The sequence below is a fragment of the Nansenia antarctica genome, assembly GCF_963989245.1.
Source record: "Nansenia antarctica genome assembly, chromosome: 1".
Lineage (NCBI taxonomy): Eukaryota > Metazoa > Chordata > Actinopteri > Argentiniformes > Microstomatidae > Nansenia > Nansenia antarctica.
Window position 1 is genome coordinate 105224025 of NC_137674.1, and position 21618 is coordinate 105245642.

Consider the following 21618-nt stretch of genomic DNA (forward strand, 5'->3'; position numbering starts at 1 on the left):
GAGAAACAGGTGGCTGCAGCAAGTGTAGGCCTGTGTTATGTCTTTATGCCTGTCTGTCTGTCTGGGAGAGTCTTTCTCCAGTAGACTACGTGTTGTGTGCTCAATAACACCTTTGTCTATAGATATGTGTGATATGTTGCTATGTGTTGGCAGACCATGTGGTGGACCATCTTAACCACGTTGATGGAAGTTTTGACATGACTTCCCACGATATCCTTCGATAACGACCGTAGCCTGACACACACACACACACACACACACACACGCACACAGAGGCCCACACACACACACACACACACACACACACACACACATATATATATATAGTTTGACACTGATGGTTCTGGAGATAGTTCTAGCACCCTCTGTCATGTCCTACAGTATCGACTGAAATATGTCTCCATTCCCCCATAGACAGGGGGAGGCAGAACTGAAAACATAAATAAAACAACAACCAACAAATGATACGTACCGTTACATTTGGTGTCAGGGCAGTACATCTCAGATCCTCTGGGATGGAGGGATGGAGGGAGGGAGGGAGGGAGGGAGGGAGGGAGGAAGGGAGGGAGGGAGAGGGATCTCTTTTCATCCATCCCTGTGTCCCAATTCTCTCATCTTTACCCTGAAGTGTACCCTACGCAGCTTTAAAAGGCATATGATTACACCACTCCTCCGCTGTCTCATCTGTGTTGGGGAATGGAAGAGTGTGCTGCTGCTGTGAACTAACTTCAGAGGGAAAACGATGGAGAATTGGGTCACAGTGTATATGACCTGCAGGGGAGGCTGGTGGAGGTAGACATCAGAGGACGGGGCTCCTTGCAATGCATGGAATGAGGAATGGTATCATTCACCCCATCCTCATTCCATTCCATGCATTTTGATCCAATTCCTTAATTCCATCCCATGCATTACAATGAGCCCGGCGTCTTCAGATTTCTACCTCCACCAGCCTCCCATGATCCCCTGGCCTAGCCCCAACATGTCATTACCCCATAATCCGAAGAAAAACAAACAGACAAACAAACACACAGGCACACAAACAAATAAACAAACAAACAAACGCAGTAGACCATAATGAACGGTGGCATTGTTGGTTTTAGCGAACAACACTGTAATCATCTGTTCCCTTCCCTCGCACTCTCTCTCCTCCAGACCAAACAGGCCGTTGTGACGGAAATAAAAGAGTAAATCAGAAATGTGTCAGAGGGAGGCTCTCAGACCTCGGCGTTCTCTGAATATACAAACAGACAGGGTGCTCTGCCAGGGTGAGATGGGAGGGGCGTCAACACGCTTGTTTACTCCGAGAGAGTTTCCCAGCAATGCAACCATCAGCCGGCGGCCAATAATATGCCCGTCCAAGGAACATTGCCTGTGTCTCTGTCAATAGTTAGTTAGTCGTTATAGAGAAAACGACGAGCCAATTAAACATCAGAAAAGGTTATGTTTGCTGTTCCCTGTTCGTTTATGAGATTTCACTGTCAGGCCAATCCTCGTAAAAATGACTTTATTTCTCTCTGAGATTTAGAACCAACTACTGTATGTCAGAATGAGACGATGTTGAAGTAGTAAGTAGGAAAGTGTTTTCAAATCCTACAGCTGATTTGACATGTTAGCGCTTTGATTGACCAATTAACTCATTTAAACTGCGCTGTCTAGTGCTGTCCAACCCTAACCATAACAATTTATTTTCTAACAAAAAGTATTTTCTGTCTATATTTTCTGTCATTGTGATATGTTTTGTGTAGCCTTGGCCAGAACAAACGAATAAACCAATTTCAATCTGTCTGATGCTGTGCAGCTCCACCACAACAACAGTCTGACATGTGTGTCGTGTGCAGAGGATCCATAGCCTTTCTGATTAAACTGTCTTCCAGAAGTCAGCAATTCGATTCGGTTCCTCAACAATTGAACTGTTGACGTTACGTTTCGAAATGCGATTCTTGTCGTGGTAACTCAATAAAGCGACATTATTGAGAGAGAGAGAGAGAGAGACTCAATATAAACACAGAGGCCCCATCGTCTTTTGTCACAATGGCTCCTCCTCCCAGCCAATTAGAAGCCGGCTATAGAGCGTCAGCAGCTGGGAATGGTTGGCCACCGATACTGGTGGGTGCGTGACAGATCAGGGTCAGAGGTTAGAGGTCAAACCATGCAGAACCTGGTCTGGGGGGGCCATTTGGGAGATGCAGTCAGAGTCAAACACCCCAGGCTGTCACCTGTAACCTCAACATCATCAGGCCGCTGCAGACCCCCCTACAGGGTGAAGAAACACGCTGATGACACCACTACACACACACACACACACACACACACACACACACACACACACACACACAGCTCTGGAAATACACACAGACATGACAGGATCAACACACAACACACAGATATACGATAGAGTTTGAGAGACAGTTTGAGAGAGAGAGAGAGAGAGAGAGAGAGAGAGAGAGAGAGAGACAGGGAGAGAGAGAGTGTGATGTGTGTGTGTTTGCATGTCTGTGTGTGTGCGTGCATGTATGTATGTATCTGTACCTCTGGTGTACCTACAGTACATGTGTTTTCATTTGAGCATGTTGTGCATGGTGTGTGTCATGCTCCATGTTTCAGACAGCAGCCTTCCCAAACGACGTGACCTCCAGCGCTCCACCACGGACGTGCAGAAAGAAAGAGAGAGGTTTACTCCTCCGTGTGTTGGAGTCCACAGAGAAACACTGCTGAGAGAGTCGGCCTTACCTGACTGTCACTGAGAGTGATTTGAGATGCCAGAAGCGTCGTCCTCCCTTCCTGGTGCTCTCATACACGACGGCGGATGAGCCAAACAAGCTCATCCGTCATTGTCCCACGTCAGGTAGACTCTGTCTGCACTGATCTGCCTGGTATCTCTCAAACACGCACGGGAGAGATCAGAAGTAGGCCCCGGGCTAAAATGGATTGTCATATTGTTACCTTGGTTACAATGTGTAGTCGACTCATAGCTGAAACAATGAATCAGAGAGTTAGTTTAATAGTTTTTCTCCTGTGAATTTCTTAGTTGCATGACCTTGATACTGAAGGTGGAGCCGTTATTTAGTTTGGAAATGGACACTGGCAGAGATTGTTCAGCGAGCCAGCCAGCTGAGTAACTTCTATTTCACATGAAACAAAAAGGGTGCTTTCCCCGCAGCTGTGCAAACTTGCATATAAGTGGATTATAAATTATTTTAAAAGTAACTTCAAACAACAGCTTTCATTCGCATTGAGTTTTCATGGTTTCGTAACATAAGTAGCAGTCCCATATAAATCAATGGGAGGGCGCATTAAATGTTACAAATTAGGATCTTTTTTATGGCAGGTGCGGTCTAATGTTCAGATCTGAAGGTTGGTTCTAATGTTCAGATCTGAAGGCTGGTTCTAATGTTCAGATCTGAAGGCTGGTTCTACATCCTACAAGACAGCTTGGTGGAGGTATCGAGGGTCACCTAGGAATGACCTGTCCTAACACCATGCTCATCAGGTGCATGAACCTTTTATGGGGAGAACTTTAAAAAGGTGTGTGTGTGTGTGTGGGGGGGGGGGGGGGGGGTGCGTGTGAGTGTGTGTGTGTGTGTGTGTGTGTGTGTGTGTGTGTGTGTGTGTGTTCTTAGAGAATTGAATGTTCTGCAACTCACACATAAATAGAAACAAAGAATATACACAAAACACATAAAACATCATATAAACAAAGTGAAATTAAGTTGCCGTGTGTGTGTATATGTGCGTGTGTGCTTGTGTGAGTGTGCCTGCGTGTGTGTTTGTGTGCGTGTACCTGCATGTGTGTGTGTATGTGCGTGTGTGCGCGTGCGTGCGTGTGCCTGCGTTTGTGTGTGTGTGTGTGTGTGCGTGTGTGTGTGTGTGTGTGTGTGTGTTGAAACCCAGCGCTGTAGCACTGTGGCACCCTCATCACAATTGACTCCAAGGTGCCACTCAGGAGCCAGCTGTCTGAGGAGCCAGCAGCAGCCTCAGGAACAGCACTTCCTGTTTTAGTCTGCCCTTGATTGGCTAATTAAGTTAAGCGCTGGCGTAGATGAATTGGCCAAAGGGGTCATTATGGGTGGATCATTTGCCATCTGTTCACAGCTGCAGGGCTGGTGGGGAAACGTTTGTGTGTGTGTGTGTGTGTGTGTGTGTGTGTGTGTGTGTGTGTATGTGTTTGTATGTGGAGTGGAGTGGGGGAGGGGAGGGGGGGGAGGTGATAGTAAGAGTGGATGACACATTCCAGGACTAAAAACATCACAGCCCATTCCTAAAGGGTGACACACACCATAACCGCTAAAATGCAATTGGTATAAATGTGTTAGCCTGATCCCTCATCAGTGCAGGTCACACAGGGTTCAGCGTACAGAGCGTACACAGAGCGTACAGAGAGACACTGGCTGCTATGACAGGGGCAGGAGACAGATCAGAATGATCAGAGCATCATCATCAGGGTAGGGGTCAATTCCATTTCAATTCAGTCGATACACTACGAATGTCCATATGTCACAAACTGCAGAAGGTAAAAAATTACTTGGAGGCAGGCATCAGATTTATGATTGCTAGCTACAGAGAGTCCTTGTGGTCGCTAATTCATGGTACATTCCAGTAAATTACTCGATTTACTTTTTAAAAAATGTATTTACTGCAAGCTGAGTAAACCTTGGGCCAAATCAGGACATGTTGAGTGATTTTTAGCGGTGACGTCTGTCTCCAAAAACGGTGAGTGTCTCCGGCTATTTTTACATTTTGCAGTTTGTGACATTCATATACTGTACATACGTTAACGTATTTAGAAAGTAAGCCGAAATTCCATTTCTAATTCCATATGTCTGTGCTTTTCAATGAGGAACATTCATCCCATTGAACACAAGCACAGTCACAGACTACATTTCGGTGCACCTTCTTCCTGTGTTCCAATTCTCCACCGTTCTCCTGAAGTATGCACTGGTGCACTCCCGACATGAATGGGAATGGGACTGGGATAAGCGCCCACGCTTAGACCAATAATAATGCTGTTTAATCTGTGTGGGGGAAGTGCACCAGTGCATACTTCAGGAGAAGGGTAGAGAGTTGGGACGCAGCCAAGACTCTCCAAACTCTAACAGCTCTTCTACCCCATGTGTGCGACACCCACGTCCATGGCCTAGTGTGACACAGAGTTGATAGACTGTGTTGCATTCAACCTGCTACGCCAGGGCTGATAGACTAGATTGTATTCAACCTGCTACGCCAGATCTGATAGACTAGATTGTATTCAACCTGCTACGCCAGAGCTGATAGACTAGATTGTATTTGATCTGCTACACCAGAGCTGATAGACTAGATTGTATTTTATCTGCCATACCAGCGCAGGCGTAAAGCGTAGACATTACACGGCTGCTGTGTCAGCAAAGTAAAGTGATGTTTGGAGTCTATTTTCAAGTTTCATACTGTGGTCATGCCCTAGAAACATTGATAATAGCAATACATGCATACTATTTTTAAATATATAAAACAAGCTGATACATGGATAAACAAGCTCTCTGTAAGTAATGGGACAGCAAAGAGTTTTTTCACACAAGTTTAGATTTTAAGTCAAACAATTAAGATGAGGTTAAAGTACTATATAGTCCTGGTTTATATTTGTAGGTAAAGGACAGACCCCAAATCAAAGATATTCAGACTCGACAGGACTCTGGAAATGGAAAAAACAAGTTCAACATCAGGAATCGATACACTTGATGTTCCATGCTGCAGCAACAGACTGGCTTTTGTATTTGTATTCACGAGAGCAACTGTTGATGTTTCTGGTGCAGCAGGTTAAATGACTGTGCTGACGGGTACGTTCACGGAGTAGCACTGAGCGTCTACTTCTCACCCTCACCAATACCGTAGGCCTTCTGGACGGCCAGATACAGACTCAGTGGTTGCTGGTGTACAACATAAACCTCACCATCACTGCTTTTATAGAGACACTTCTACCCATTCTCCTCAGCGGAAATACAACATTTGTTTTTGTTCTTTTTTGTTTTAAACCGTTTTTTTTTTTTGTAGATGGAGAGATGGAGAAGTTGACAGTGCACCTGTGAGCTGTCAGTGCACTCCAGACCCTGAGAAGGAGAGAGAGAGAGAGAGAGAGAGAGGAGGGAGGAGGAAGGAGGAGGGAGGGGGGGGGGGTCGCAGGGGAGAGGAGGGGCGGCTGTCTAAGGGGTTCCTAGGCTCCGCAAACCACTTCATTTCTCACTTGAGTGCCTCTCTTTGGGCCTGAACCCACATCCACACGCCCCCCCCCCCCCCCCCACCCCCCTCACCCCCACCTAACCGCTTCAGATTGAAATTCCTCCACTCAGCAAGCCCCTGTGCCCCCCCTCCCCTCCCCTCCCCTGCCCTCCCCTCCTCCTCATCCCCCCAGAGCTCAGCACACACCGAGGGACATTCAAAACGCATTAACACCAAATCAATGGGAAACAGTGAAAAAAGCTAAAAATCCCCTTAGCAACATAATCTAGATGGCCTGACGAGAAGAGAAATGAAAGGAGAAGAATGAGAGAGGGGGAGGCCGAGGCGATTAGGGAGGGGGAGAAGAATGGGATACAAAGGCCGGGCATACAGACAGCAACAAAATTGAAAATTAACACAGAAGAAACTGTTCCTTTTTTCACAGGCAGCACAATCGGCTACATTAAATCCTGCCCCCCACCTTAAACTGCCATTAGAAAGGGAGGGGCGCTGGAAACTTAGCGGTAGAGGAGGGAGGGAGGGAGGGAGCCGATGTCTAGAGGATTTGGGGGGTTTGTTTTGTTATGAGCGAGGAGTAAAATTGTTAAACTGTCAAACTGACTTATTATTCAGGCCTAGAAATACACATATATATACATATATATATATATATATATATATAGTTTTGTTATATTTTCATGTATAGCTATTAGGTCGCCCCTGGAGGGCATGCAACCACCATTATTCCATAAAACATTGTCATAAGTGGACATGCTCTCATTACTTACCTCTTGTTTTCCTTCATTCCCTCTTTTTTTTCTGATTTCCTTCACTCTTTCCATTCTCCTCATACACATACACATACACAGCCTTATCCATCATTTTCTTCTTTGAGTGACATTACATTCAGAGAAAGACAGATATGAGGCAATGCACACTCACAATCAAACGCTGTGCCATAGTCCACAGCTGCAACTTACCATAACACACAGTCATAGAAGAGACAGGGGTTCCCCAGGACTATAAATAAATCATCATGTTGAATTAACAATCAACTCAATTATAAACATAATCTAATTGTAAACGGACTGACTTATATAGCGCCTTATTCCAAAGCGCTTTACAATGGCCTCTCATTCACCCATTCCCACACCAATGGCGACAAGCTACCATGCAAGGCGCCAGCCCGCTCACTGGAAGCAATTTGGGGTTCAGTGTCTTGCCCAAGGACACTTCGACATGTGGCCAGCCGGGGCTCGAACCGCCGATCTGCCAACCTTGCGATCATTAGACGCCAGCTCTACCTCCTGCGTCACAGCCGCCCCTTTGGTTACTCAAAGCCTTTATACCAGGGACTGAGCCGATCCCTTGTCAATTCTATCAACTCAGGGAGTGTTTTGAAAAAGCCAAATTCTAATTCTAAAGCCTTTGATTTTCAATTCACAGTAGAATGGAAAGAACACAGCCACAGTTGAGTGGCTGACGATTGGAACACACAGTATACCCAGATATTCACATTTGCATGTATTGATTGAAAAAACATTCAAAATAAATACCCTGTTTTTCTATTACATAGTACGTGGAGTTCAATCCCCTTCCAGAATGGATGGAATTGGAAAGGAGTCTGCCCCAACCCTGCTGGATACAAACACTCCCCTCAGGATGATCGTGCTGCGTGTGTCTGGCTGTCGTCTGGCCTTGTTAAGTCAATCAACCTGTGGTAATCAAATCTGTGTCTCTGGCATCTAAGGTGACTACCTGCCAGTGTTAGAGAGAGGAGGGGGGGGAGAGAGAGAGAGAGAGAGAGAGAGAGAGAGAGAGAGAGAGAGAGGAAGAGATGCACCTGCAATAAAATCTCACCAGGAAGATAATGACAACATGAATTCTGACACATCTAGAAGAGAAGGGTAGAGGAGGGAGGGGGGGGGGGTGTGTGGGAGTGCGAGAGGAGGAGGGAGAGATGGATGGAATTATTCAAGGTAAGAGAAGCTCTCCTGATCGTCTTTCCTTAAGAATCCTATCGCCCCCCGCCACCCCCCCACCCCCCCCACCCCACGCCTACGTCATGTGACCTATGTCTCAGAGCGTTTCTGCTGTCTGGTGTGTTGGAGGAGGCAGATGCTGATCTGCTAGGCTTCGTATCGAGAGGGTAATTAGCATGGAGCTGGAACACTGGCCACCAGCAGCAGTAGACGACCTCTGACCTCCACAACATGATCAGGCCATTGAGAGGTGGGCCTGCTTTAATTAGGAGGTCATTAAAGAGCCAACCCCAGCTCAACATGGGATCAGATACTGCCAGCACAGCACACACATTCACAGCGCAACACATGCTCCATAACACACACACACCCACACACACACACACACACACACATGCCTGCACACATGCACACTGACCCCCCCCCAAACACACGCATGCATGCACACAGACACACACACACATGTCAGAAACAGACACACACACACACACACACACACACACACAGAAACATGCCAGCTAAGACCAAACCAATCACATTATGCGCGGCACACAAATCTACCTCAATAAAAATACATAATTGCACGTTGACGTTGACGATGACGTTTCTCATCCTACAGATACAGCGACAGTTATCTTGAAGTGCCTCATGTCTTACCTGTCATGCAGGCTTATAACAGAATGTAAAAGGCTATACCGTCACGTTCTATGACTCAACATAATATCTCAACACGTTACATCACTTAACGTATCTCAACAAAGGATGAGGAAAAGGTTATGGGGGAATAAAGCCAGACCTTCCTGTCCTAACAGGAGCAGCCCGACTCAATGGAAGAGACGAAAAAAAACAAGGAGTGCAGTGGGGTGAAAAAGAGGGTGGGAGAGGGAGGGATGGAAAGAGAGAGAAAAAACACCAGAGAGGCAAAAAACAAGAGAGGGGGAGGAGAGAAACACACAGAGCAAGGATAGAGGAGGGGAGAGAGAGGTGAAACAACAAAGTCTGATGGAATAGAAAAGGTTGGGAAAAAAACAGCCGCCAAAGAGAAGAGAGAGAGCGAGAGAGAAAGAGAGAGAGCAAGAAGAGAGAGAGAAGAAACAGAGCGAGAGTCCAGAGAGAGAGAGAGTCCTCACTCTCTCTCTTCTCTCTCTCTCTCTCTCTCTCTCTCTCTCTCTCTCTCTCTCTCTCTCTCTCTCTCTCTCTCTCTCTCTCTCTCTCTTTGTTCAGGTTCATCTGATTTCACACTTTGCCACACAAAGAAGCTTTGGGGTACGTTTCATCCTTTTCACGTTTCTTCCTCCCATTTCTTCAGCGTTATTCTAGGACCCTGCAACGTCTCCTGTATGAGAGAGAGAGAGAGAGAGAGAGAGAGAGAGAGAGAGAGAGAGAGAGCGCTTGCTGGCCCCGGAGAGAGAGAGAGGAGTCAGCTCCATTCACCGCTTTTATAAATCACCTCAGCATGTTGCGGACCGTGACCAATCGGCCAATTACGCCCCCCTGGACACACCGGGCCCGATAAAGAAGGGCGCGCACAATGGGATCACAGGGCAGATAAACGACTCTATAATGGAGTGGCCCACAAAACAGGCCAAAACCGCGCGCCCCACTTACGTATTCCATCACGCCGTTGCCCTCTGCGTTTCCTCTTGCACGGCCGCGGCAGCAATGCACAGCTGGGGAGAGAGAGAGGGAGAGAGGAGTGGAGACGGTGGGGGGGGTGGAGGGAGGGCGAGTGAGAGAGGGAGGGAGGCAGGGAGCGAGGGAGGGAGGGAGGGAGGGAGAAAAAAAAAAAGAGGAGAGAAAAATGACTGCACTCCTGTGACACCGCTAAGCCTAAACTAACCCCCCCCCCCCCCCACCACCACTACCCCACCTCACACACATACACACACACACACACACACACACAACCCCGCGGCCCCCTTTCAGACTTTTGGCCGAACAAAAGCATCTGTTGCCATACTGTGCCGCTCAGTAGCAAGTAACCCCCCCCCCCCCCCCCCCACTCCCCCCCGCTCGCCCTTACTCACACACCACACACACACACATCACACACACACACACACACACCCAACCGGGTCGGAGCGCGGAGAGCAGCATTGGTCCGTATGCAGCTGCGGCTGCTCACCTTGTGGCACGTCCCTTTGTCCTCCCATTCCAGGAGCTTCTCCATCCATCTTCATGTCTGAGGGGACAAATGAGAGAGAGAGGGAGAGGGAGGGAGAGAGAGAGAGAGGGAGAGAGAGAGAGAGAGAGAGAGAGAGAAAGAGAGAGAGAGAGGGAGAAAGTGTGTGCGAGAGAGAGACAGAGAGAGAGAGAGAGAGAGAAACAGAGAGAGAGAGAGAGAGACTGAGTGAGGCACACAGGACTGCAGCTGCGGAATGAATAGAAGAGGGGATGATGAGGGGATGAGATGGGATTGAGAGAGAGAGAGAGAGAGAGAGGCTAAGGGGAGTGGAGAGAGGAGGGTGGGGGCAGCTGCAGGGTGGTCCCCACCCCTCTATCCCTCTCCAGTCCTGTTAGAGGCTAGGGACACACACACATAACCAGGACACAAACAACCTCTCTCCCTAATCCAGCCTCAGCTCTGCTCTGCTCTGCTCTGGGAACACACCCTACCCAGGAGGGATGGAGAGAGAAGAAAGAGAAGAGAGAGACAGACAGACAAGGAGATAGATAGAGAGGGGGGCAGACAGACAGACAGAGAGACAGAGAGAGTGACAGACGGACAGACGGAAAGACAGAGAGACAGAGAGAGCGACAGACAGACAGACGGACGGACGGACGGACAGACAGACGGACGGACAGACAGACGGACGGACGGACGGACAGACAGACAGACTGACGGACAGACGGACAGACAGACAGACAGACAGACGGACGGACAGACAGACAGACAGACAGACAGAAAGAGAGAGGGGGTAAAGGAGACAGAGATAAGAGTGAAATGTAGAGGTGGTGTGAAGGAGCACAGAAAGAGAGAGAGAGAGAGAGAAAGAGAGAGAGAGAGAGAGAGAGGAACACTAAAGAGAGGGGATGGATGGAACAGAGAGGGAGATAGAGATGATGGAGGGAATCAAAGGGTCAGTACATACACACGCACACACACACACACACACACACGTACACACATATGCACACACATACACACACACACACACACACACACACAGACACACACACACACATACACACACATACACACACAGCATGTAAACAAACAAACAGATCATTGTGTTTAATAAGCTGAGCACTTTCAAGGTTAATTACCAAGTTGCCTTAACCGTTCTCTGTGCCAAAGACAGATTTGGCTAAATTGTTCAGAATGGATTAGCATTCTATACTCATTTAACTGTACACCACAGGGGAAACCAACAAACTAAACAGAAATTATCAGGGCCGAACATTATTGTATTCTATGAGACCTTTGTTTTAAAAAACACACCGCTAGCACAAAACTGTATCAGCACTAGTTGTTATTGTTTTAGGTACTGCACTATTTCTCAATACAGATATTCGGTAAGCCTTTATTTTACAGCCCGTTATTAAGATGGTCTGTGCTGGGAAAAACGTAATTACCTGATAATTGCATAATAATAACACTCACTATTTATTTTAGCCTCACTGACTGAAGGACCACTGTGTGCCTTGTACCTGTCTCCAGTTCTGTTTACGTAGGGGCTAAGCGTTTATTGCTGAATTTATCGAAGATCAGAATGTACCCTTTGTTACTGGGCAAACTTTAGGGCATTACTTTAGGTAATACTGGGCAAAGACCAGCTGTAAAATGTAATAAATATTAAATAAATAAAATAAAATAAACTTTGCTTTGGCTTTTGGCTTACAATATATTGGTTAGTTTTGGTTGTGTTTCAGCTGGCATTTGCCTAATATTTACTCAATATTTACTATGTCATAACTTGGCATTTTCCAGTAGTGGAGAACTCATCTTGGTAGGTAACTACCGTGTATTTAACAGAATCACAAAAGTGGAAAAAATATATAATTGGGTTATCATCATGCAAAACATTTTTAGTAGATAATTTGTGAGAAAAAGGTAAATAATGGCCTATGAAATAAAATGTAGCAAAGCATTAGGATAGTAGTCGTGGTATAAGTACACTTAACCATGTTGGTAACACGTTATATTAAGGTGCTCTTTATAAAGGATTTATACATGATTCATAGCTATAATCTATTGATTATACTAGAAGGCAATAGGGAGAAGGTTTTTTCTTCTATCAGTGGCCCCGGGCCCGAGCTAGATTACTCTTCCTGCAACGAATGGTGGACTGCTGATTCACATGCTTAGTATTCAAATGTATTGATTGTGAGTCGCTTTGGAATAAGGCATCTGCTAAATGCCAAAAATGTAAATGTAAATGTAAATGTATTGACTATTTATTTGTGTATAAGTTAACAAAAATGAACATTAACAAACCTCTATAACACGTTAATAACTGCACCTAAATGTAAGCTCACCATAGTAGCAATTGAACAATCTGAACTAATGAGTTATATCCGCGTGGAAATGGTTCATTACTGGTTTATAAACACTTAATCAACAGTTTATAGTGTGCGTCAATAAAAAGACAGTTGTTATGACACTCCAGTGAAAGGCTAAGGCAGGTGATGGTGTCGTGTCGACACAGCTGCAGATGCAATGTCACCAAGTTCATGTCCTCCCTCCCGCCTACCCCTCTTCTCCCTAAACCCCCCCCCCCTGCACTGCACCCCACAACAAGAGCACCATCACCTGCATTCACCACAATGACACTGAACACCCCACACCATCAACCCTGACCTCCTTCAACTGAATACCCACCACCCCCCCACCCCCCACCCTGAACACACTCCTTTACACAACATAAAAACCCACCTCTTCAAAGACAATCAGCCTTTGCACAACCAAATCCCCGCCTAGCCACGTACCTTGTTTACCTAAATGCTCTCCTGAACCAACAAAGTCCATTACACAAATACCCTCTCATTTACCTTTCTTTGCCAAATACTCATCTTTGATAGAGCACTCTCTAGCATACCCTTACTGACTCTAAAGACTCTAAAGAAGTCCTTAAATCCCCTCCTTTGTCGACGTAAGACGTAAAGCCCCTTTAAAGGCGCTCCACCGCCGTCGTTTGTGTGTTCTTCTGATTAGTATGTAGATACGGTCTTAACCCCCCCCCCCCCCCCCCCGAGATCTGTGTATATCATCATTGTAATGATGTATATGTTGTAAATATCTACAGTACACACACACACGCACACACACACACACGCACATTTCTCAGTCATATTCTAGACACATTGATTCCCTGGTGCATTGTGGGGCTGAAGAGGCAGACTTTGGAGGGTCTGTTTAACATTCAGGTTCAGTCTCTCCTTTCCCTCATCTCGCCCCGAAATCTTTGTTTGGTTGTCCCCTAAAAGCCTCCCAGTGTCAGGAGGGGCGGGGGGATCCATTTGATTCTAATCGGACCATGAAAAGAACATGATCTAACTGCTTTCACTCCGGAGTATATTTTGGTCCACTCCTCTTTTCGCTCTCTCTCTCCCTCTCTCTCTCTCTCTCTCTCTCTCTCTCTCTCTCTCTCTCTCTCTCTCTCTCTCCCTCTCTCTCTCTCTCTCTCTCTCTCTCTCTCTCTCTCTCTCTCTCTCTCTCCCTCTCTCTCTCTCCCTCTCTCTCTCTCGGTCCCCATCTCTTTTTTTCTTCTTCCAAACACAATGAAGCTGGCCAATTTAAAAAGCTTTGAATGTCTAGTCAATGACTTTGTGAATACAGGGGAGAGAGAGATTTGGAGAGGGAGAGAGAGAAGGATGGCGGGAGGGAGGGAGGGAGGGGAAAAAAAGTGGGGGGGGGAAGAAAAAAAAAGGAAAAAAGAAGAGAAAAAAAGTCCAGGGAGCAGACATAAAAATTCCAAGAGTTGTTTAAGCGTGGGTGGGTTCATTTGCATGACAGCGACGTCTGAATGGGCCTGACCTTTCGGACCGCCCCAGCGCTAGGCCCGGGCTGCAGCCTGACGCGCAGGCTTTGACCCAGCTCATTGACTCTGAATAGATACTCTGTCAAAGGGAGGGAACTCTCCGCTCTCAGCCGGATGGGCATCTGCAGACCTCCTGCCTGACACCCAGTTACCTCACGTACAGACAAACACTGGCACACACGCACACGCACACGCGCACACACACACACACACACACACACATCTACCTAGCCACACCTCTCACATACACAAATTCAGGTCTATACTGAACCACATAAAACGTGCTTATCTCACCCCACCTGACATGCCCACAATGAGTGTGCACATACGGACACACGCATGCACACACACACACACGCACGCACACAAATACACTAACACACACCCGTTCACCCACACTCTCTCACACACACACACACACACACACACACACACACACACATATTCAGACAGGTGCAGGAAAAAGCCCTAGCACGTGCAGACTCATTAACACGCTTCACTTGATAGCTCTATGATTCACTGCAACAGGCAGGTGAGAGGACACAGAGTGGGCGTGGAGGGGAGGGGAGGGGACACCGCAGTCTGCATACAAATGTCCCACCACCCCTCCTAACCCCACTCCCCCACACACACACACACCACCACCACCACCACCACCACCTTCCATCAAACCCCCTACATGGATACAAACAGAGTGGTGACTCTCTGTGCAAACAACAAAGCTCAGACGGCTTAGAAGCCCTCTCTCCATTTATCAGCCTTGGCACAGAGGGGCTGGAGGAGATGATGCAGGCGTGAGCTCCTGTCTTTGACCTCAACCGTCTCTCTCTCTCTCTCTCTCTCTCTCTCTCTCTCTCTCTCTCTCTAGAAAGACTGAAACCCTACAAAAGGAGAGAGAGAGAGGACACACAAACGGAGAGGCTACAAAAGAGGATACATAGTAGAGGACAACAGGAGGGAGCGCTAAGTAGTACTAGGACCGACCGGATTTAGCGGATGATTACAATAAGCTGAGCTTTACTGGACAAAACTAGCAACCCCCCCCCCCAAAAAAAAAAACTCGAACACAATACAAAGCGATACAATTCTGGGAAAAGCTGATCGTTTAGGATTTTGTTTGGCTGGGTCGACACTATCGGAACACAGCGTCGTTGAGCATTAGGCCAACTGTCCCCTGACTCACTCACAGCCAAACGAGAGTCAGTCAGAGTGACCAGGCGATCGCCGAGACCCCCCCGAGCCCCAAACCAGAGGGTCCTAGAGGGGGTAAGGAGCTACCCTCTTTGTAGACCTGACCTGGAGTATTCTGCACAGCCAAGGGAGCTGTCTTGTGCCGTCACGCTCCTCGCTCTGGCAACACACAGAGCAGCCGGTCTGGTACCACGCAACCGTGCACCAAGCGAGGTTCATGTGATGTACCAATCGACCTACCGCACAATTAGACGCCGGTAGTTTAATAAGCTCTGCCGGGCTTAAAACACTTCATGACTTTCTATGCCATTCTAGACCTTGTGATGCCCCCTCAATCCAATGACTAGCCCCTTCGCTGCCCCCCCCCCCCCCCACACACACACACACACACACACACACAACCTCTCCTGCTGTAATTTTTCGCTGGGCGGTGGAGGGGTGGAGGTGGATAAAACAAAACTTTTTTTTTTAAAACATCAGGACCTTATGACCTTACGCAAGGTCGAATCATAATCCACATGAACAGCGTTATGCTTCTTATCACTGGGCGTAATCTTTCTGTATTAAGCATATCCTGTTAAAACACACTAATCCCACTAACTTTCCCTTGAGTTCACACTTTATCCTTTACCGCTCTATTCATTCAAAGACTACTTAACCAGACTCAAACACGCTTCAAAGAGAAGACAAGCACGCATGGGCTTCAAATTCATGTAAACATAGAAAACTCTCAGATGGGTTCAGGAACAGTAAGACCTGATGACGTACAAGCTAAGTCCTTCTAGGGCTGAGTACTCAACCCCCAGCTACAGGAATGAACAAACCCCGGCCAAATGCCTGGCCGGTCAGATGGATTTCCTGATAGCTAGCTGTGTGGTTCTGGAGCAGCTAGCTAACTGGCTACCGTTCTCTTCTTGACGTCAAAGCTGCTGTTGATATATGAGTTTTTGATATATTTTATTGAAAACACAAGAAGATAGAAGTATATCATTTTATTTTGGATAAACATTTGCATAATAGATATGGGATATGGAATATCATCAATCTACGTTGTTAGATTTGTGGAAATATACAATCTTCCATTTAAAATGAACATCGAACTATAAGAACACATCCCAGTGTATGCCTTTAAAAGCCAATGATGACAGACAGAATACAAGAAGATCTGAAGATACTAGAAGTGCCATACATAGTACATGTAGCATTGAGTCATTCCCACAGTATTTAACCACTGTGATCTGTTTATTAACTGATCTGTGAGTCTTTAAAGCAGAGACCCCTAGCTGTACTGATCTCCCAGACCTCAAAATAGTCCAAAGATTGCAGTTCAGCACAGAAGCCGTCAGTAAAGTCAACATTGGAGGCAAGCCTTCTGCTTGTTAGACCCATGAGGCCGATAATAATCATCTCCTTACCGATGGTGAAGGCGAATCACTTCTCTCTCAGTTATACAAGGCAGAAGAAGCCACTTTCTGGCTGGAACACGACTGAGCATCATCATTGAATAAAACATTGGGAAGATTTCAATTCCGCTTGCTTGTGCTAGCAGGACTGAGAAATGAATACAAATGAGCGCCAGAATGACAACAGCTTTGAGGAAAGACAAGAAAACAAATTGATGCATCATCATTGTCCAAATGAGCACACAGTGGTGTGGCATAGGCCCAGAGTGGGGCTGGATGTTGACAGATGACCCCCCCCCCCACACACACACACACACACACACAGAAACCCCTCAACACTCCTCAGCACATCTGGCTGAATGTTGTCGCATTAGAAGAACACAGCGGGATAATGCACGGAAGAATGCCGACACAATCACAATTAGGAGATGTCTGACTTTATCCAGAGAGGGGTGAAGGGTCATTAACGAGAAAAAGGGGCTAGGCAACGGGCAGGCCTCTCATCCGCCTCCAATACAGTCGTCAGTCGCCGTGCCTCTGTGGGAGAGACAGTGGGGAAAGACTGTGCGATGGGGCTGGAGGGACACGCTGAACGACACTAACTGGCAATGATGAACATCGACATAATGACAACAACAGTTCCTTCTACGTGACAAACTGACATTTTTGCCCAATCAATACTTTGTCTGAGGAGAGAAATCTCCTCTGAAAGAAAAAGAAAAAGCTAACTTTAGCCACTGCTAATAAAACATCAATGGGTGTGCTTGGGATCAGTAGACAAAGTTGCGAAATCACCTCAAGAGGTAACCAACAACCAAGTCAGAAAGTTGAGTTGAGGTGATTTGACATGCAATGTTGAACTTTGTCTACTGATCCCATTCATACTCATTGTTTTTATGTTACCGTGGCTAAAGTTAGCTGAAGTTAGCAATGGCTATTTCACAATCTGAACCATGGATTACAGTTTCTCCTGGTCTATCCCTTTAACTGTCATAAACGGTGACATATTTTTAATCAAAAAGATCACCTTCAATTAAAAAAAAAGAATCAAAGAGATGATCGTCAAATGTGATGCCTGACAAGCATAACTGATTGGCAGGTACAGAATGAGAAATGGTATCATTGGAGGGGGGGGGGGGGGGGGGTAAGCAGATCAGCTGACATCTATAGGCTTCCCCAGGACGTGAAGAACAGGCAGTAAGTAGAGATCGTACCCCAGGTCTATTCACAGCCTGCTGACAAAAGACGTGGCCTCGTCCACACATTCCAGTCAGCTTCCGCTCCAGCACACAAGCTCAATCCTGGGGATTTCCCCTTTCAAAGGGAGAGAACGGTTACAATATCACCTCCTTTATGTCCAGGGAGAGATTGATGGGTAAACTGGCTACATAGAAGGAGCCTTAGCTGTCACTCACTCCTAGATACACTTCCTGATTGGCCTCATCACAGGCATCACAGGAAGTCAACACCTAACTCTTCTTCTGGTGAGGCTAGGGTAACAACCTGCCAGACAGGTTTGGGGTGGATTTGATTTCAATTCAGTCAGTCAGGACGTGATTTGATGTTAAAAGCTTCTCATTTTCAGTTTACTGTGAACACATTGGAAATAAAAATTCTCTATTTGCAATCATTGAATTGTAATGTCAATGTACTTCCTGAATTGACTGAAATTCAACCGACCCCCAACCCTGCATGATACAAAGCAGAGGACAAGGCAGTATAGGGTGAAATGATTGGTCATGCCAGGCCCTCGACATAGGAGACAGTGATAGGATCTACAAGTTTATGGGGGTGAATCTTTCACTTCATATCACAACACTGTCAGTCTTAGATGCAAGCAAAAGTGATCTCTGTTCATAACCTTGTTAATAATTGGACTTTTCAAAGTTTCCGCTCAATTACTTTGCTGGTCTTCGTGGATGTAATGACAACAGTAATCCCATGGGTGTACCTTGTGTATACAGAAGGTGTGAGTTGTTATGCTCATGTGTGTAGGCATGTGGGTAAAGCAGGGTGCAGGAGACACAAAGGTCTAAAAGCATAACGTTTATATGGGAATAAGGAGCAGTACTTAATTAATTCATTGTACTTTTATAAGAGCTTAATAGAAAAACCAAAGCTCTCACCTTGTGAATGTTAAGCTGTTAGGCTCTAGTTAACCAAGCACCTCAAGCAAGCTAACTTGAAGCATAGGAACACAAGTTATCAGTGGAATGGAATTCCCATAAAAATCACATAAAACGTTTTAATGTGTTTTCCGTTTTTTTGAATATTATGAAAGTTGAAGTGTTGAAGAGCCCATTCGATATAACAATCAACAGTCATAGGCTACTGGTGTGATCCATGGCTTGTAAACAAACTTTTAAAGTTTTAAGACGTTTGAAGTGTTCAAAAGCAAGGACTGTGTGATCATCTAATTATGTGTAGTTATGTGTTTTTAGCATGTTGATGTTCTATCTTCATGTTGTGATGTGCTAAACATGCAGTTAGATGTTCCTTTTTAGCACTAAAAAGGAACATCATGTTTTGCGTGTGTTTTGATTCAGAGCCTATTTGGTTTGAACTATTCAACTATTTTCAACGATTTCAATGTATGAACACATCATTTGAAAGATTACAATCTGCACTTTCATAGGAATTACCATGAGGACATGAGGACTTTTTAACCAGACCCTGTCACATATTTCGACAGAGAAATGCTCCCCTTTTCTAGGAAAATGTCCTCATGTTGAACCAATCATGAAGCACTGTTTTACAAACCTCTCATCTGTTCTTAGTACGGTGCCAGCTCACAAACGAGGCCCAAACATTAATGGATGGTTCCTCGAACCGAGCGGGCCGGGCCAATGAAAATTAATCAGGAACTGTGAATTTCACGGCTCGCGCAGCACATCCTGTGGTAGTAAAGCGCCATTAGTGTCGAGAGTCCCAAACCTCAACAATAAATAACACTAACAGAGAGCGGAGGACAGAACAGAGACATCTGAAATATCTTGTGATTAAAATGACTAAATGAGGAGGTTGGATTGTTCAAGGACTTTCCTTTGGCAACTCAAGCAAAAGGAGATTGGTATAAGGGCTGTGTTATGTTCTGTAGGCCTTATTGGCTCTCTAATGGCTATTTGCTTAGTCTTTTGGAAGTAAAAGAGGAGGCAGAAAGGGGGAGGACCATGGCTCTAACAAGGGGGAGGAGGAGAAGATGTAATAAAAGACACTTCTCTGGGGAAACGAAAAACAAAAAAAGTGACGATAATCAACTTCACCATCGGTTGGTGTTTATCTCGTTTTCGAAGGACTCTCCTTAATTCCCTCCCCTGTGTGTGTGTGTGTGTGTGTGTGTGTGTGTGTGTGTGTGTGTGTCTGTATGTGTGTGTGTGTGTGTGTGTGTGTGTGTCTGTGTGTGTGTGTGTGTGTGTGTGTGTCTGTATGTGTGTGTGTGTGTGTGTGTCTGTATGTGTGTGTGTGTGTGTCTGTATGTGTGTGTCTGTATGTGTGTGTGTCTGTGTGTGTGTGTGTGTGTGTATGTGTGTGTGTGTGTGTGTGTCTGTCTGTATGTGTGTGTCTGTATGTGTGTGTGTGTGTGTGTGTGTGTGTGTGTGTATGTGTGCGTGTGTGTGTGTGTGTGTGTGTTTTGTGTGTGAGGACATCCAGACACATCCCCTTGCCGGACGGGCACACTTCAGTCTCGAGTGTCTCGACTGAGCGGTTCTGTGAGAGCGAGACATGCCTCCCTAATTAGCAGGAGCCCCAGCGCATCCCCTGGTCCTGACTATAGAGGCCTCCGGGAGGCTTTGTCCCCACGGCTGTGGGTGTCACTTTCCTCCTCCATCGCACTGGGGAGGATTGTCTGGAATGGGCTTTTTCTATTTGTTATTTCAAGACATTTTGCTTTACTACCATGTGACTATGTTAGGTTATATATCGATCTATATCTACATATAAAATAAGTATATCTATATCTATATCTCTCTATATATACATATATCTATATCTATATCTATATCTATATCTTTATCTTTATCTATATCTATATATATCTATATATAGATATAGATATAGATATATATATGTTACGGTACATGTGGGAAAACTAGGGTTAGGGTTAGGTGCTAGGGTGCAATGGTTAGGGTTAGGGTTAGGGTTAGGATTAGGGTTAGGGTTAGACATGCCAGCATGTACCAAGTCGACGTAGCACCTAACCCTAACCCCAGTTTTCCCACATGTACCGTATTCCCATATGTACCATAACATATATATATAATATGTATAAGATACATTTCAAGAAGATCAATACATGTGCAACCAGAGGATATTATGGTGCTGTGGTGTTGTTGTTGTTGTTGTTGTTGTTGTGGACTTGCTTTAAGTTTGACAGTTCTGCATGTGGAACTAAACCCAACCTTCATTGTTTATTCCAAGATGAGTGAGTTAAACACCTTCAGCCCGATAAACGTATTGTGTGCGACACACTATCCCGAATTGTCCCTTTAAAACAGACTACCCCTGGCCCCTTCATCAGCCATTGATGCAGCACAGAAACCGGCTCCTATTCACTTAAAAGCAAAGGCTATTTTTTCTTCTTCTTCTTCTTCAGTTTATCTTTGTTGTCACGCTTTTTATGCGTCATTATTTCAAACTCATTTTTGCATAGAAATCTAATTATTCATTGAGATATAAATTAGATTTTCACATTCAGTGAGACCCACGATCCTATTCACCCATACTGGTTCTTTCTCTCTGTCTCTCTCTCTCTCTTTTGGAGAGCCATGCAATGGAGGGGCTAGCCTCTGCAGCTGCTATTCAACATGAAGGAGATAATTGGTAATGAAAAGTCACTGCGTGGCATTATGTTGTCCACGGGATCATTGTTCA